The sequence below is a fragment of the Balaenoptera physalus genome (assembly GCF_965194825.1).
Source record: "Balaenoptera physalus genome assembly, chromosome: 6".
NCBI lineage: Eukaryota > Metazoa > Chordata > Mammalia > Artiodactyla > Balaenopteridae > Balaenoptera > Balaenoptera physalus.
In genome coordinates this window covers 89,979,025-89,998,636 of record NC_138885.1, presented here as the reverse complement: position 1 = coordinate 89,998,636, position 19,612 = coordinate 89,979,025, and the positions used below count along the sequence as shown (strand labels likewise).

Below are 19,612 nucleotides of genomic sequence, written 5' to 3'. Positions count from 1 at the left end.
TGAATAATAGTGGTGAGAGTGGACATCCTTGTCTTGTTCCTGATCTTCGAGGAAATGCTTTCAGTTTTTCACCATTGAGAATGATGTTTGCTGTGGGTTTGTCATATATGGCCTTTATTATGTTGAAGTACGTTCTCTCTATGCCCACTTTCTGGAGAGTTTTTTATCATAAATGGTGTTGAATTTTGTCAGGAGCTTTTTCTGCATCTACTGAGATGATCATATGGTTTTTATTCTTCAGTTTGTTAATATGGTGTATCACATTGATTGATTTGCGTATATTGAAAAATCCTTGCATCTCTGGGATAAATCTCACTTGATCATGGTGTATGATCCTTTTAATGTGTTGTTGGATCCTGTTTGCTAGTATTTTGTTGAGGATTTTTGCACCTACATTCATCAGTGATATTGGTCTCTAATTTTCTCTTTTTGTAGTATCTTTGTCTGGTTTTGGTATCAGGGTGATGGTGGCTTCATAGAATGAGTTTGGGAGTTTTCCTCCCTCTGCAATTTTTTGGAAGAGTTTGAGAAGAATGGGTGTTAGCTCTTCCCTAAATGTTTGATAGAATTTACCCGTGAAGCCATGTGGTCCTGGACTTCTGTTTGTTGGAAGATTTTTAATCACAGTTTCAATTTCATTACTTGTGATTTGTGTGTTCATATTTTCTATTTCTTCCTGGTTCAGTCTTGGGAGGTTATACCTTTCTAAGAATTTGTCCATTTCTTCCAGGTTGTCCATTTCATTGTCATAGAGTTGCTTGTAGTAGTCTCCTAGGATGCTTTGTATTTCTGCGGTGTCTGTTGTAACTTCTCCTGTTTCATTTCTAACTTTATTGATTTGAGTCCTCTCCCTCTTTTTCTTGATGAGTCTGGTGAATGGTTTCTGAATTTTGTTTATCTTCTCAAAGAACCAGCTTTTACTTTTATTGATCTTTGCTATTGTTTTTGTTGTTTCTATTTCATTTATTTCTGCTCTGATCTTTATGATTTCTTTCCTTCTGGTAACTTTGGATTTTGTTTGTTCTTCTTTCTCTAGTTCCTTTAGGTGTAATGTTAGATTGTTTATTTGAGATTATTCTTGTTTCTTGAGGTAGGCTTGTATAGCTATAAACTTCCCTCTTAGAACTGCTTTTGCTTCATCCCATAGGTTTTGGATCTTCGTGTTTTCATTGTCATTTGTCTCTAGGTATTTTTTGATTTCCTCTTTGATTTCTTCAGTGATCTCTTGGTTATTTAGTAATGTATTGTTTAGCCTCCATGTGTTTGTGTTTTTTACTTTTTTTCCCCTGTAATTGATTTCTAATCTCATAGCATTATGGTCAGAAAAGATGCTTGATATGATTTCAGTTTTCTTAAGTTTACTGAGGCTTGTTTTGTGACCCAAGATGTGATCTGTCCTGGAGAATGTTCCGTGTACACTTGAGAAGAAAGCGTAATCTGCTGTTTTTGGATGGAATGTGCTATAAATATCAATTGAATCTATCTGGTCTGTTGTGTCATTTAAAGCTTGTGTTTCCTTATTAATTTTCTGTTTGGATGATCTGTCCATTGGTGTAAGTGAGGTGTTAAAGTCCCCCACTATTATTGTGTTACTGTCCATTTCCTCTTTTAGAGCTGTTAGTAGTTGCCTTATGTTTTGAGGTGCTCCTATGTTGGGTGCATATATATTTATAATTGTTATATCTTCTTGGATTGATCCCTTGATCATTATGTAGTGTCCTTCCTTGTCTCTTGTAGCATTCTTTATTTTAAAGTCCATTTTATCTGATATGAGTATTGCTACTCCAGCTTTTTGTGGATTTCCATTTGCATGGAATATCTTTTTCCATCCCCTCACTTTCAGTCTGAATGTGTCCCTAGGTCTGAAGTGGGTCTCTTGTAGACAGCATATATATGGGTCTTGTGTTGTGTCCATTCAGGAAGCCTGTGTCTTTTGGTTGGAGCATTTAATCCATTCACGTTTAAGGTAATTATCAATATGTAAGTTCATATGACCATTTTCTTAATTGTTTTGAGTTTGTTTTTGTAGGTCCTTTTCTTCTCTTGTGTTTCCCACTTAGAGAAGTTCCTTTAGCATTTGTTGTATGAGTTGTACTTTTAATATCCATTTAGTTATGCAAAAAGTATTTATTGAGCCTCTACTGGGTACTAGATCTTGTGCTAAGTTGTGGGGTTTTAGCAGTTGAACAAGCTGTCTTTCTCATAGCCTACCTGAATCATGAAGGATGCTGTTTCTTTACAGAGTAGTCTCAGTTCTTAAGGCAGTTTTGGCCTAGTCTTTTGAGGCTTGGACTCACCTATTGGTAAGGTCTTGCCTAAGCCTAAATCTACAGTGTCCTCTATGGTAAAATTTCCCTCAATCCCTGCAGGGTTGGCCCAGACCCTATTTCTAATCTGCTGCTGTGGTTAACTGACTCCTACCGAGACATATGCTGTCTTGAACTCCATCCATTTGGTTAGGCTCCTGATAACTCTGTTTGTTTTCTCTCTCTGCTTTCAGTCCCTCTGATATCTTCTCAGGGATCAACCTTGCACCTCTATCCTGTTAACTATGGAATCAGGCCCTGATTGTGACAAAGATGACTTGCTGGATATCAAATAAAGCCTGCCGTTCCTACTTTTAGCCCCTGGACACCACCCTCTGAATTAGACCTTTTTGAGTATCACTGGCAGGCCAAAGCATAAAAAAGTATGCCAAATTTTGAGTGTGGCAAATTGGACAGCTGCCCACCAATTCAGTGATGTAAGTTATAGTTTGATCAATTTTCCACATTCCCTTCCTTTTTCTCCCTCTGTTCACTTACCTTGCCTACTGAATTCCCAGGGTTCCTGAAGATCAAGCTCCCATGTACATTATGACCTGTCTAAAGATGCACTGAGCTACCTTGGGAAATTTTTTTTTCTATCACAGGAAGTGTTTAGGCACAGATTGGATATTGTCCTGAGTGCTTGCTATAAAAGAAATCAGATGTATGATTTACCTCAAGAATATCAAGTATAGAGTACTCACTGAGTGACTTAAAAGCTCTATGATTCTCTGAACATGACTTAAATTTCCAGAAGATGTTTTTCATCTGTAAAATGAGAGTATTAATAACTCTCAAAGTAGTATATGCCATATAGATAAATTGAGATATGTGGGAACCTACTATAGACATTAGTTATTATCTCTTTCCCCTTATTTCCTTTGTTTACATCCTGCCAGAGTCAGAATCAAGGTATGTCATGGTTGCAGACAAGAAGAGAAGTAGGTTTGACTGGAGTCCCCTCACAAAGACTTCTTTGCTACTCTTTGCAACGTAGAGGTTTCCATTTCTACTAATCGATTTGTTTCACCTGTCAGAAGACACATCTTAGCACTTAAGAGTCCACAATTGATGAGAGAAAGTTCTTATCCTGGAAGAACAATCTTATTTACTTGGGAACATTCAGTGTTCTTCTCTGATTACTATCAGAGAAGTAGTGTCCTATTCTGTAGGAGAATGTGAAGCCTATGCAGAGGATTTGAATTATCCATAAATTTGAGGTGGACTCTTTGGGAATAATGAATTTGTCTTTGGTATCTTTTGCCTCCATAATCATGACACCTTACATGTGGATATCTGGGAGATTGTTAGTCTTATTAAACTCAGAAGACAGATGGGATCTAGTAATTTTGTGTATAGGAAAAGTAAAGCAAGGTAATGACTAAATCAGCCTAGGGGAGGGGTCACAGATATTTAGGGGAGTGGTAGAAAGGGTATGAATTAGCAAAAGACTGGGATATAAGGAAACCTAGAGCAGCATTTCATAAGTAAAGAACAGTAGTTTCACAGCATGTTCACACCATGTTTTAGAGAACCTAAGATATCATCAATTGTAAGATGAACATTATTTTATGTGACTCTAAGTGAAAAACAAAAAGATAGCAATTAAACTATGATACATTTCCAACACTAACAATAGTTCTGTGAGACCAGACCCCTTTTTCTTGAAATTTCTTTGATCTATTTTGAGAGATTTAGCAATTTCTCCAGTTTTCAATTAAACTGCTTGGTATGCCATAAGAAGTATTTATCTATTTCTCAGTAATAAAACAACTCATCTGCGTATAGATAGTTCCTTCCTATCATCCCATAAAGCAAATTTGTTGATGTTTTGTAAGAAAACTTAGCAATTGCAGTTATTTCCAATGACATATATTTGCTTCCCCAAAATCAATTTATACCCCACTGCTGTATTTCCATGTCTTTCTGCTTACAAAACAAGTTTTTGTTTTAATGCTTAATTACAGTGTAATCTTTTTGGAGACATTTTACCAGGCAATAAAAACTAGCTATGTAGTACCAACAAAACACACAACTCAATTGCTATGATGAAAACATGAACAGTTATAACCATGTTTGTATATGCTCAGGAAATGACCATTACCTACTACATCATGACTGTTACCAGCCAGCAGTGATTTAAAAATGCTGTTGGTTATCAGATACAGGCTACTATCAAAGATGTTAAAATATGATAAACATGTATGTCTTAGACATGATGAAATAAGATATGTATTTTGCATATTTTGATGAAATGGGTTCTATAATCCAGAAAGTTTGGAAATCATGTAATTACCAGAGTTGTGCAAGTCTCTTTTACTATCAGACTTCACAGAGACTTTAATATAGTAATAAGGATTATAGATCTTCCAAGGGAGCAGTGTTTGGCAAAATTAATTGCCCATAAATATTCTTTTGAATTTCATCTTTTTGGACCACTGATTTGAAGAAGACACTTTAGAAAATGCCAGGGTAGAGAGACTAAAAATAAGAGTGGAAAGAATGTCAAGGGAGGAATTTTCAACAATGATATGTTGCCAAGAAGTCACGGAGAATAAAGACTTCAAAATAGGCCATTGGGTTTGTTAAGAAGTCATTGTTGAGTTTTTTGAGGGTATTGTTGGAAAAGGACAGTACAGATTAAAGACAGATTATATGGGGCTAAAGGAAAAGGTGAAGTAAAGTTAATTAATATAAACAATATTTTTGAGAAATTTTGGCAATGAGAAGTGGAGGACCATAGCTCAAGTTCCCAGTGTCTAATAGGCTTTCACATTGTGCTCTGCTGGACTAAAGTGAATATTTCTATCCTCTCTGCTGGGTTCTCTGAATCTTAGACCAGGTAAAGGACATGAAAAGCTATTATCTCAGACCTGTGCTGCTCTCAGCTTCTCTCCTGTTTCTGCTCTGACTCAATCAAATGCATTACATATAGCAACTGCATCATGCAGGATCTATATATCTTGCTTCCTTCTTGAAGGTTGTGAATGAGCAATATGTTATTGAAGAGCTACAGAAAGAGAACACCTAATTTATGAATGTGACATTGGTGATAGTGGAGGTTTGGGAGGTAAAAGTCTAAGAAGACCCTGACAGCCTAGAAAACCAGTGTCCACAAAGTAGAGTGCTGAATTTCTAATTTTTTTGGGTAGTAGTAATACAGATCCTAGAGCTCCTAATTAGAGCTAGTAATAGCTTTGATCTATGAAAGACAGTTAAGGTGAAAACTAGGTTAATAGCCAGAAATGCCAAATATTAATGAATATTTACCATTTTGTTGAGGATTTAAAAATAGATATTATTATTATAGGTCAGAAATGAAAACATACACAGGGTGAGTTAATAATAAAACTTGTTTTTCTTTTTTTTTTTTTTTTTCAGTGTAGCCTTACTAATCATGGTAGACTCTTTTCCCCCTATATTTGACAACAGGTTAGTCTTAGTTTTTAGAAACATTGTGAATAGCAATTGACACTGAATAGGATTTTCAGAGGAAATTTTCCTGGTAAAATCAGGAGTTGTTAACTAAATCTGTTGGAACTCAGAAGGCCTCAGGATGTAATCCTTTTTTTACAAAAGCAAGAGGTAATTTAAGAGGAGGTTGAGGAAGAAAGAAGACAGGTTGGGGGCACTGTGAGCCTAAGGAAAATAAAGGTTTGTCTTTAGGAATCCAACCTGGAGAATCAACAAGGAATGAATAAAACACTAATTGAGAAACAGTAAGGACCCAGATGAAATTTGATAGCACAAATTTGTAATAACCATGTCACTACTGTGACATGGCCATACTGACAAAAAATATGACTTTATCTTCAACTGTACTCAATGTCATATGTCCACCAATTCATGTCAAAAATTTTATTCTTAAGCATCTGTGTACAACAATGCACAGACTGAGTTTAAAATTCATAATTGTTATTCTCTACAGAATGATAATCTAAAATGATACTACATTGTCATGGACAGATATTTTTGACTATATATTAAACAAATATATAGTGAGTAGCATTAAATATACCTTCTCCTGTGATATGAGGTTAATTGGTGTAACCCAGTAAGGTTACTCTGGGAAAATAACCTGTGAGCTGGAAAATGATGCCTATTTCCTATTTGGGTGATTGGACTTAGCTCCTGAGGTCACTTGGATACTTTTTACTACAGAACTTTAACCACTAACAGCTCTGATTTAGGAAAGACAGTTAAGATGAAGACTAGACAGAGAGCCAGAATTTCTAAATGTTAATGAATATTTACCATGCCATTGAAGATTTAAAAACAGTTATTATAGGTTAGACATTAAAACATACACAGCATGAGTTAATAAGATCCATACAAGTCCTTAAATGCCTAAAATTACTTCAAACCGTTTCGACGAAATTCTTTCTGAAACAGATTACATATTTTCTGTGCCTCTTAAAGACTACTGAGTATAATTTAGCATTTCATGGTGACTTTGAGTCAATGTATGAACTCCATTGTACGTAACCAGTGGGTCTGTGCTGAGGTCTACATGGGGAGATGTTTCCTCCAACACTAAATGCATTAAATGACCTCAGGTACCTCTAGGCCAGTACTGATACTCTCCTGGCACTTCTAATTTGCCTCATCTAATCTGTGACTCACTGGAAAATAAGATTACTACCCTAGTTAGATTTTAACCAAAATAATACTAAATATGCTCTGAGTGAGGATCTGAGGTCTTTGCATGAAATATGTGCATTTGATTAGATGAGATTAGGTAAAATCTATTATGATTGTGTGTATGACTTTTTTTTTTTCTTATTTTCTGGTTCAATGCCATAAAGTAGATAAATGAGTTCTGTATATGAGAAATGCTAATTTACTGATAATTTGCACCTGCATTGTGTGTGCTTGGTTAGTATGCACACTCTCTAATCCCTCAAAAAGGCTTTAATGGTATAGTGAATGAAGAGGGCATTGTGGGATTTGCAATGAGGAAAATTATCACAAGTTTTCTAATTAATTTGGGAAGTTCAAAGAAAAAGAGCTGCAATATATATTTATTTTGGACAAAACTATCATCAGTGTTCATATCTTGTGTTTGTATTTTATATACACATAATTTGTAATTCAAGTATTCTTATCATAGGGTTTGAGCTGGCCAGCCAAGCTTTTTGTATATTAATATTGACTGGTTGTTGGGTAATAGCCTTCACTGCATACCTCCTTGCTATAAAATAATGAAAAGTGATCATGAAAAGTGCTTTGGTTTCGAGACTGGTGAATAAAAGAAATACCATTTCAATTATCCCACAGGGAGATCTCTGTTGGTATTTTAATTTGTGTATGAACTAAATGTACAAAAGGAGAAGGAAAATAAGGTGATAAAAGTCTTAGGGAGCTTATTAATATTTAACATGAAGAAGAAATATTTCACCCACAATTCCTTCTAACATTATGAGGCATCAGGGAATAAATGATCCTTGCACACAATATTAAAATTTATCTTCACATATATATGTATATGAATTAAAATATTTAAATAACATTTAAGAGAAGTAGTATTTTTGATCTAATTATTAAACTTCAAGGAATTTATCTTAGGAAATAACAATGAATGAAGACAAAGAATAAATTTAAGGATTTAATCACAGCATAATTTATAATACTAAAAAATGCAAAACCAAAATAATAAAGAGTAAATTAAAAATTAAACACATCTGTGACATATTTACTTTTCATGGGAAAAATATCTAATGACAAGAGTAGAATTTAATGTGAAAATAACTGGACATAAAACATTATATATAGAATGACCAATTTTATAAAACAACTTTAAAATAAATAAATAAACATAAATAAATGTGAAAATGAAGCAAATGTCAACAGATGTTGTACATGATGGTAGAAATCTGAGTGGTTTTTACTGTGATTTTGTACTTCTCTGTATGTTTTTTACATTGTATCTGCATTATAATTGCTAAAATATCTTTTCCTAAAAATATTCCTAAAAGCAGAAGAAAAATTTATGCAAATATTAAAAATGTAGCGTCTAAGAGATTTTTAAAAAGGATTTCACTTGAACTAAACTATGAATAATAAAAAAGATTGATGACTTGAGTTTAACATTGGTTTGATCAAAGAATACATATATTGAACAAAATTTATATGGAGAAAAGTTACAAGAACACTATCCTTTGAATGTATTATATGTGATCCCAATCTCTACTCTTAAGTTCTTTTACTAAACAAATTTATTTTCAGAGACATGAGTTTCAACTGAAACTAAATTAAACTAAAATTTAAAAAAAATTATTGAACTGAGCCATCATGAAAAGTTCAGCATGCAATTAAAAAATTGTCATATATCTCCTTAATATGCTTGCAGCAAAAATTAGAATGCATTGAAAAATCTCAAACATTATGCCAAGGAGTCAGTTGTTGTATACTCCGCCACAGTCTTGGTGTCACTGCAAGAATGTATCATCTTCTGAAAATAGTCCCCAAGATGTTTACCTTCTGTGTTTCTGCTTCACCTGCCCTAGCAACGCAGAGTCTCTCCTTTTTCTTTCATTGTGGTTGTGAGAGAAGTTCTAATCAACCACAAAGAATTAATACTCATTATGGCAAATATTCTAATTGCTTGGATTCTAAATAAATGCTATGTTTTAGGGCCTTGGAATGTTTCCTGCAATAAATTAAGCAATAATCTATTATGATAATGTGAAATATTTTTGATTTGTCATTTAAAGCACAAACCGGTTAATTGAATTGGTTAAAACAACATTGTAGAGGCTCAAAATCCATGGGCCTGAGAATCTGTGGGAAAATTGACTTGTAGAAAACTGCTCTGTTCCACAGTCATAAATTTTCTTTTTAACATCTGGTCAGTCATCTTGCAAAGGTGTTACAGGTAAGAAGTGTCACTGAATCAGCAGAAATCCATGCCCATACTAAAGATATCCTTTTAAATGCTCATTTCTGCATTATTATGATTTAAACATTAAGAGAAACTGTGTCAGGTATAACAAAACTAAAATGCTGAAATAAATACAAAATAATATTTTACAACAGTAGCCAACTTGGCCAAAAAAAAAAGAGGAAATCTTCAGAGATCAGAAATAATACATAAATATAAATCAACAGAATTAGTGGGCCCTGGAGCTGGCAATTGGTCCAGGGGTACCTGCTATCATTGATAGCATAACATTGGCTATGTGTCAGGTGATCTAACCTGAGGATCAAGCAGTAGATTATGATGTCAGACCAGGCACCTCTCATAAAGCTGGGCTCATCTAAGAATGACACTTTCAGAGAGTGAACTTGGAAGAAAACATTCCTTGAAAAGAGACAGTGAAGAACATATCTGTTTAAGTGTCCATTGACAGATGAATGGATAAAGACGATGTGGCACATATATACAATGGAATATTACTCAGCCATTAAAAGAGATGACATTGAGTTATTTGTATTGAAGTGGATGGACCTAGAGACTGTCATACAGAGTGAATGCCGTCAGAAAGAGAAAAACAAATACTGTATGGTAACACATATATATGGAATCTAAAAAAAAAAAGTTTCTGAAGAACCTACGGGAAGGACAGGAATAAAGACGCAGACATAGAGAATGGAATTGAGGACTCAGAGAGGGCGAAATGTAAGCTGGGATGTAGTGAGAGAGTGGCATGGACATATATACACTACCAAATGTAAAATAGATAGCTAGAGGGAATCAGCCGCATAGTCCAAGGAGATCAGCTCTGTTCTTTGTGTCCACCAAGAGGGGTCAGATAGGGAGGGTGGGAGGGAAATGCAAGAGGGAGGAGATATGGGGATATATGTATATGTATAGCTGATTCACTTTGTTGTACAGCAGAAACTAACACACCGTTGTAAAGCAATTATACTCCAATAAAGATGTTAAAAATAAAATTACATATATAAAGAGATGAACCTCTATCAGAGACTCAATAGAAACAGCAAGTGAAAGAATCAAAGATACAGAGTATTAAATAAATGTATACATATATTTAAAATAATTTTCAAAAGGCAAAAGCAAGTATACTAAAGAAACAAAAGACTATGAAAAATGACCATAAAGACTTGAAAATGGACAAAATTAACTTCTAGAAATAAAGAATATAATAATTGAATTTATAAACTCAATGGATGGGATACAATAGAAGAGAGAAATAAGAGACTTCTTATTTAGTTGTGGCTCATTGAATAATTTGGACTAATCAATGTAGTTTGAAAAACTAGAAAAACTAGACAGGCTATTTTTTATGATGCATCTGCTTGAAGACATTGAAGAGCAAACAGGTAGAACAAGATTACTGAGTCAAAAATTAGAAGAAAATGAAACCCAGAAAGTGAGATGGATATTTGGGGCTGGCTTAGCCTAAGGCATTTTTATTACAGAGTGAAAATGAATATGAAAATATGCATGATAAGATGTAGATATATCACAATTAGTAGTATTGTAAATGAGGTAGATACAAAATAATCCATGCTGTATGATTCAATTTACCTAAAGTTCAGTAGTAGGCAAAACTTAATCCAGTGTTTAAGGATGTATATTTAGAGGTTTCTAGAAAAAAAAAATGTACCAAAAAAGTCAGGAAGGCAGTTGTCTTTAGAGAATAGGGAGTAGGTTATGATTGGGGAGAAATACATGGTGGGGAGGGTGCTATCAATATTATATCTTGTCCTGTGTGGGGTTCAAGCTTTATAATTGTTCATTATGTTTTATACACTTCGTATACACTTCATTGTATGTGTTTTATTTGGCAATAAAAATGGAGTAATATAGATAATTTGTATATCAGATGATAGGTCAGAATTACTCAGACTGCAACACAGGGGGAAAAAACCTGAGGAATATAGAAGAAAGTTAGGGAACTTGAAAGACAGAGTTAGAAGGTCCAACATATATATACTCCAGCATCCCTTCGGAAGAGAATATTGGTTACCGATATTCAAAGAGATAATGTCTGAAAAATATCCAGAACTTTATTAAAGTTCTTAGATTCAGGAAACCAAATGAATCCTAAGCCGTGTCGTGAAAAGAAATCTGCACCTAATCTTTTTGTAGTAAATATGTATGACACCAAGTATAAAGAAAAGATCTTAAGAGCAGCCAGAGATAAAAGATAAATATTAACAAATGAGTGAGGTTGATATTGACAACTGACTTTTCAACAGCATCAATGGAAGTTAGAAATCAGTGAAGTAATATCTTCAAATACTGAGAGAAATAAATATTATACTAGAGTTCTACACCCAGTGGAATAACATTTCAGGAATAGAAGCAAAATATAAGATCAAGAGTATTTATTTTAAAAAGATCTTCAGTTAGGGAATTTTAACAGTGGACTCAGGAGAAAAATAATCCCATAATGAAAATTGGACACAAGAAGGAATGGTGAGTAAAGAAAATGGTAGATATGTAATAAAAATAATTGACTTTATTAAACAGTAAAAATAATATCTACTGTGTAGAGTTACAGATCAAGGTTAAAAACTAGAATGCTGAATGCTGATTGCATATAAAATAAGAAGGGGAGATACTCTAGTGTTCTAAAGTTTTTATTGTTTACCAGAAAAATAATAAAATTGATTAACTTTAGAATTCATTAAAGTAAAAATGTTAAATGAAAATGTTAAAAGTTATAGGGTAACCATTAGAGGAAGACAAACAAGAGCATATAACACTCAAGCTATATTAATGGGAAATAAAGGAAAGATGAAGAAATCTTAGTCTAAAAGAAGTTTAAAAAATTCAGAAAAAGGCCAAATAGAATGAAATAGAGTATATATGGTAAATTAAGAGAAATTATTTCAATCAGAATAGTAATCACAATCAAAATAAGTGGATTAAGTACTCTAGTTAACGAAGTTTGTCAGACTGATTAAAAAGAACAAAACTTAGCTATATTCTGTCTATAAGAAACATGCATAAAATGCAGCAGCACAGGAATGTAGAATGTAAAAGGATGGAGGAAAACTATACTAGGTAAATACTGGTCAAAAGAAAGCTGGTATAGTTACATTAATACCAAACAATTTATATTTTGAAGGGCGAGAAATATTGCTAGAGCTAATGTTGATTAAATATTGATTAAAGTTTGAGTTCATGAGTAAGATTATGCAATTAATATTATAGTATCAAACATATTAAGAAAAGTTGAGAGAACCAGGATGAAGTGACAAATACACCATCATGATGAGATTTTAACACATCCATGTCAGAAGTTGATAGATCATGTTGATAAAAAATTATGATAAATGCTTAATTTAATGTTTATATGTAGAAGGTTTCCCTGACAAGCAATACACATAATTTTCAAGCATATGGAGATTTAAAAAAAAAAACCAAACTGATTATATACTACACCATAAGACAAATCTCAAAAAATTACAGAAAATCAATTTCTTACCAATCATTTTCACTGACCATTATTCAGTAAAGTTAGGAATCCATTGCATACCTCTGAAAATATTTTTGGAAATTCAGAAATATATTTCTACATGGCTCATGTATAAAAAATCATGGGATTTAGAAAAAATGTTTGGATTCTACAACAATAAAAATATTACATATCAGAACTCATGAGATGCAGTTAAAGCAATAGTTTGTAAGAAATTAATAGCTTTTAATATTCTATTAAAAAAAGACAATCTGAAAGTAAACTGAGCATCCAAACACAAAATACTACAATATAATTTCAGAGAATATGTATGAAAGGGAAGAGTTAAGATAGGAGCAGAAATTTATGAAATGAAAAAAAAGATATAAAATACAAAATCAACAAGACTTATTTGGATAGGAAAATGCAGTTAACTCTCTCCAGGAAGATGGAGTTTAAAAAGAGAGAAGAAATAGCAATATTATGAATAATAAAGCAGATGCAACTATAAATGTACAAGATATTAAAAAGGAAGAGAGTACTATGGAAAACTTAATAATACATTTGGAACATAGGTAAAAATAAGTAAATTTCTAGAATAGTAAAAAATAACAAAATTGATTCAAGGATAAGTGGAAAACTTAATAGTCTATGACCATTGACATTTTTAATTGGAAAACAAATATCATCTTATAGAGTAAACATCAGTTCCAGATAATTTTACCTGCGAGCTCTTGCGCTCAAAATCAGATTATTTTTATTTTACACAAACTAATATTATATGCCCAGTATAACCTTGATATCAGAACCAGAAATGAATAGTATGAAGAAAGAAAATTACAGGTTGATATCACTCTTGAACATAGAGGGTAAAATTCTAAAGAACATATTTAAAAAATGAATCCAGACATGATTAAAACATAAACTTTGAGTTTATTTCAGAAATGTTAGTTCAACTTTAGAAAATCTATTACTAAATTAACAAAATTAACAGATTAAAGAAAAGATGAACATTTCATTATATATAGACCACAGCATTCAATTAAGTTCAATGACCTTTTATGATAAAATTCATAGAAAATTAAAAATAAAAGGGGAATTTCTTAATCTGATAATGACATCCACAAAAAACCTAGAATAAATATTACACCAATAAAGAAACATTAAAAGCTTCTCTTTTAATGAACAAGGCAAGATTACTACTATCACATCGTACTTGAGGTCCAGTCAGCATTGTCCTTGAGGTTCTAGTTTGTACAAAAGACACACACAGAAAAAGCATAAAGATTGGTAAGGCAGAAACAAAACTTTGATTCATTCATTCGCAGATGAGATAGTTGTCCACATTGGAAACCCTAAAGAATTGACAATCTATTAGTGTAAATAAGTTTAATAAATTTATGCAAATCAATTGCATTCCTACACATAAACAAACCCAAGTTCCAAGAAGATTTTACCTCAAACTTGGCAAGCAGATTCTAAAATTCACATGAAAGAGCAAAGGACCAAGATACTAAGACACTCCTGCAGACGAGGCAGCTTCCCTTACCTAATGTCAAAAATTACTACTAAAGTTATTAAAAAATTTGATATTGGCACAGGAATAATCAAGTCAACCAGTAAGATAGCATAGGGAACCCAGAAACAGAGCCATGTATCTATGGATACCTGATACTTGGGAGAACTGGCACTTGAGATCATTGGGGAAAGGGCAGTCTAATCAATACATGGTGTTGGGACAAATGGTTTTCTTCTTGGTTAAAAAAACAAAGAATTCCTGCATCAAACCATATCAAAATGAGTGAATGAATAAGTAAATTTGAGGTGGATCAAGAGTTAAATATCAAAGGCAAAACTTCAGAATGCAGAGCAGAAAATATAGGAGACTGTTTTTATGAGCTCAGGTTATGGAAGAATTCCTTGAAGTAGAAGAAGCATGAACTTTAAAAGAAAGACTGATAAATTTGACTACAATAAAACTTCATCAAAAGAAAATACAAAGAAAGGGAAAGGTCAAGGCACAAATTGAGGAAAGGTCTTTATAATATATGCAACCCATAAAGGACTGGTGTCCAATAATATTGTATAACAGGCTCCCATGAACCATTAGGATCAAAGCAAACAACAAAATAGAAAAATGGGCACAAATAATGAAAAAGAAATTCACTGAAGAGTGAGCCTGAATGGCAACAAACATATGAAAAGGAGATTAACCTCATAGTAAGAAGAATGCATATACCATTTCCCAGCAGACTGCCAAAAATTAAAAGTGTGATGTGAAGGAAGTCGAAGAATGTAGAAGAATGTGCTAGAAGAAATGCTTAGAAGCTAGTAGGCACTCCATAAATGTTTCTGGTTGTCTATTACTATGTAACAAGTCACCCCAAACTTGATGACTTAATATAACAATTATTTTATTATACTCATGGTCTATTAGTCAGGAATTCGGGCATGACTTTGTGGTGATTGTGCTGCCGACGTAGCATAGACTGGGTCACTTGTTGACTGGTGGATAGTCCAGCTGTGGAGGGACCACAATGGCTTCCCTGGTGCCTTGGTGATGATGGCTAGAAGCTGGACTGAGTTGGGCTGGTTTCCCTCTCCATGTAATGTTAGGGTATATAGGATACTACTATCAGGTGGTTGGACTTCTTATGTGGTGACTCAAGGCTTTAAGAATGAGTGTTTCAGGATAAAGGAAGTGAAAGATGCCAGCCTCTTAAGATCTGGGCCCAGAAACTGGTATAGTTTCTCTTCTGCCATATTCCATTGGTCAAAGCATTCATAGAGCCTTACTGATTTGAGGGGAGGGAAGGTAGACTACACCACTCAACTGGAGGAGTATCCAAAAATCTGTGGCCATCTGTCATCTGCCACAATAATTATCTTCCGATTAAATGAAAGAAATCATAAATGTTTATTTAGTGCTCATGTATGCTGTGGTGTTAGATGCAGTGTAATTTTATTAAATTCTGATTAATCTGAGTTCTTGCCCTTGAAAGGCTTCTGGTCTAGCTGTAAGGGGGGCAGAATATGTGTCAATATAAATCACTAACGTTTATATATCCAAGTAGTTTGAAAGAAGTGGCAAAGCGTTGATAAACATTATAAGGAGTCTTAAAATTCTACTTTAGATTTGAGAGGTCATTTTATTTTTTTTTATTATTATTTTTTTAAATTAATTAATTAATTAATTAATTTATTTATGGCTGCGTTGGGTCTTCGTTTCTGTGCGAGGGCTTTCTCTAGTTGCGGCAAGTGGGGGCCGCTCTTCATCGCGGTGCGCGGGCCTCTCATTATCGCGGCCTCTCTTGTTGCGGAGCACAGGCTCCAGACGCGCAGGCTCAGTAATTGTGGCTCACGGGCCCAGTTGCTCCGCAGCATGTGGGATCTTCCTAGACCAGGGCTCGAACCCGTGTCCCCTGCATTGGCAGGCAGATTCTCAACCACTGCGCCACCAGGGAAGCCCCAAGAGGTCATTTTAGAACTCAAGGAGATAGAATATGAATTGGGCTGAAAGATCTTAGATAATTAAAAGGCAGAGAAAGTCATGACTATACAGTGGCATTGTTCATTTGTTTGATTGGTTGGTTATGGTTGGGGGGAGGGTTGATACAGAGTAGTAGTGGGAAATATGATAAAACTAGGGACCAATTTCCAACTGTCCAGTCCTGTCATTTAAGGATGTACGCACTCAGTGAATATTATCGAGGACCTGCCTTGTGTCAGGCACTGTACAGTGTGCTGGGGGTGAAAGAAAGAACTGGCCCTAAAACAGCTTACATTCTGGCGGGGTGTGGAGGAGGGAGGTGACAAATAATTAAACACATTAAGGTAAGTGGTATTATGGTACAGGCCTAGGGAGATATGCAAGTTCACAGGAAGAACAGCTAACTTAGGTTGGGAGGGAGGTGGTTAGAGAAGGGAACAGGTGGCATCTCAGTAAAGAAAGAATAGATACTGGTGAGAAGAAAGTGGAAGCGGGAAGATTCCAACAGAAGGAACAGCATGTGTTGCATTGAAAGACAAAGGAGACTGTCATACTGATGAAATTGCAAGTAGTTTAGCACAGCCTGGCTGGACTGTGGAGGCAAAGGAGGAGATGAGGTTGGAGAGTTAAACCTGGCTTGGATCATCATAATATAAAATGCTAGGTAATTTAGAATTTATTATGAGGGCAAAAGGCTTCCATTGAAGCATTTCAAACAGGGTGGTAACTTGATTTTAGAAATACTGTGTGTTTTAGAAAGATTTTTCTCATTGCAGTGTGAAGAATGAATAGATATAAAACAAAAGTAGAAACAGACTAGTCTGTTGCTGTCTTTCAGGAGGGAGAGGATAGTATTCTGGATAAAGAGATAAAAAAAGAAGTAAATGGTTTCAAGAGGTATTTAGGAGATAGGAACAGTAGAATCTATTGGATTATAGGGGAACAAGGGAGAGCAAAGAATCAAAGCAACTAATGTTCCCAACTTGAGCAGTTCAGTTGATTGATAAAGCTGTTACCTGAAATAGGAAATGCAGGGAGAACAGAAGGTGTGGAGTGGTAAATAATGATGACTGGGGATTACTAACTGTTGCCATGGGAATGGTGGATGATTTGTCAAGAAGGGTTGTACAGAAGAGGACTAAGGCTCAACCTCTGAGGAACAGGTGGAGGATGAAACACTTGAAAATTAGACTGAAAAGAAGGATCCAAGGAACTAGCATGGAAGTCAGGAGGGTGTGTTGTCATGGAAACTAAGTGAAGAGTGCATTTCTGAGTTTAAGCGAATAAACAGTAGTGAGAAATAAGAGGTCGAGTGGAAGAAGTCCATTGGCTTGTGACAGCAAAAAGTTTCTGGTGACCTTGGTTATAACATTTTCCATAGAGTTCTGAAGATATGGGTACAGTGAGTGTAGGCCTTTCTTTTAAAGATGTTAGATTTAGATAGGAAAAGAGAACTAAAGAGAGGGGCTGAGGGATGGGATGTGGGATCACAAGTTTGAGAAAAGTTTTCATTTTTAACAAGTTGGCAGAGACTTGAACCAGTTGAACTGCTGATAGGAAGTCCTAGTAGATATAATAACATTGACAGTATGTAGGAGATACAGTGAATCATTATATTTGGATAGGAAAGAAAAGGATTTCGTATACAAGTGGAGGAATTAGCAGTTAGAAACTGCCTCTTCACATCAATATTTTACAGATGCTGTAATGTTCATTAGTACAGCTTTTCTATTCAGATTGTATAAAATATTTGCATCTTGAATTCACTACTTTAGTTCTTTGGAATTAAATCTTGGGCCATTTGGCCAAGAACTCATTAGTTAAAGGAAAATTTGAGGCAAAGTCTAGTATGATTACATTATCAAAAGAACAAATTACAAACGTAATCTAATAAATTTCTTTGGAGTTTAGTTCTTTGCTATGGTGGCACTTTCAAAACAAATGGCAGTTTAAAAACAAGTTTCTTACTAATATCTGGTACTGTTCTTTTACATACCATGAACACGTATACAAATGGCTAGATCTCAAATTTACCAGTAATCATTTCATTTTAATCAGCTAACTGCTGATAGCCCAGACGAACATCTTGTATGAAATTTTACTTAGCACATCTCTTAGAATGACTGAAGTGTCAGAACATCTCAGGTAGGCTGCTGCAGAGACCAGCTGCACTGGAGGAGTGCTGCCCCAAAACATCTGGAACATTATTCAGTGTGTGAGGGAGTACATATGCTTATGAAGGAGGCCTTCACATTTCCTGTGATCAGGCGCTTTCAAAGATTCCAAGTTCCGTACACTTTCCCATCAACTATTTTTTTATAGAACTTTTGATAGAATTACAATCTGTTGATTAGATTCTTTGATCGAAAGAAAAAGAGCTAATATTTCTGGAGGCTGGACTTGAATAATGTACCAAATAAAGCACTGTGAAGAGTAAATTCTAAGAACCGACCTGTTGTCTGAATCAGGAGAATCTGTTACATATTGTTTTCTTTCTATTTTTCTAAGGATTTGAAGGGGAAGAAAAGTATAATTGACCTCCTAGGAAAGGAGAGGGATAAGATAAGGTTCACGGGCTAACTTTTCAGAACTATTATAATGATGATTAATATTTGTTGAGTGCCCAGTCTGAGCTAGGCACGTACAGACACTTCACATATATTGTTATTTCTATTCCTTGTAACAATCCTTGCAAGTAAATATTCTTTTTTTTTTTTTCATGTTTTTGGTAGGGAAACTACTGACCAGTAGAGACTGAGTAATTTATCTCTGATTATTTCACTAGTAGATTAGGGACCAGATACTTGGATTCACTTTGGACTGAATTTTTTTCTCTTTTCACACCTTCTGCTCCTATCCAAAGAAACTGGAGAAGAATTTTGAAATAATGTTAATAATAATATGAGTATTTCAGCTATTACTTTATTTATTTGATTGGAGAGGGCTATCAGCATTTTGTTCCTTTTACATGGATATGTCTACTCACAGGCACCTGTAAAGAACTCATGTAAAGAGAGCAACAAATGTCTGTTTTATAATATACTGCTTACAAATTTTGGATAAATGTAAATGATTTAGTTCTATTGTAACTGAAGACACAAGGGTAATTTGAAAATTAATTTGTTGGTTTTCTCACTTTGATTCATTTTCACTTAGAAGATGCGTGTTTAGCAGATTACTAACCAGTGCAGATATGGAGGGCACAGTTGCTATTGTGTGATTTTCAAGACTAGTCTAGACACACTTGTTGAAACTAAGATAATATCTTTATATATTTTATTAGTGACTGCTGTTTTCTTAGGATCATCATGCGAACTTTGCTTGTATGAATTTTCTTTAGTCAGGTTACCTATTTAGCTGGAGTATAGAGGGAAGAAGAGCCCTCTTTCAAGGCAATTGCCTTAATATTGATGTCTTATTATTTATTTAATTATTATTTAGACACT

At 34.3% G+C, this 19,612-nt stretch overlaps 1 long non-coding RNA gene across 1 annotated transcript in view; it reads left to right on the top strand.

The window, feature by feature from the left end:
• The window catches only part of LOC309663430, a 355,502-nt gene that overhangs the window by 182,957 nt on the left and 152,933 nt on the right, over positions 1 to 19,612 (top strand). The gene's annotated exons all lie outside the window — the stretch shown is intronic.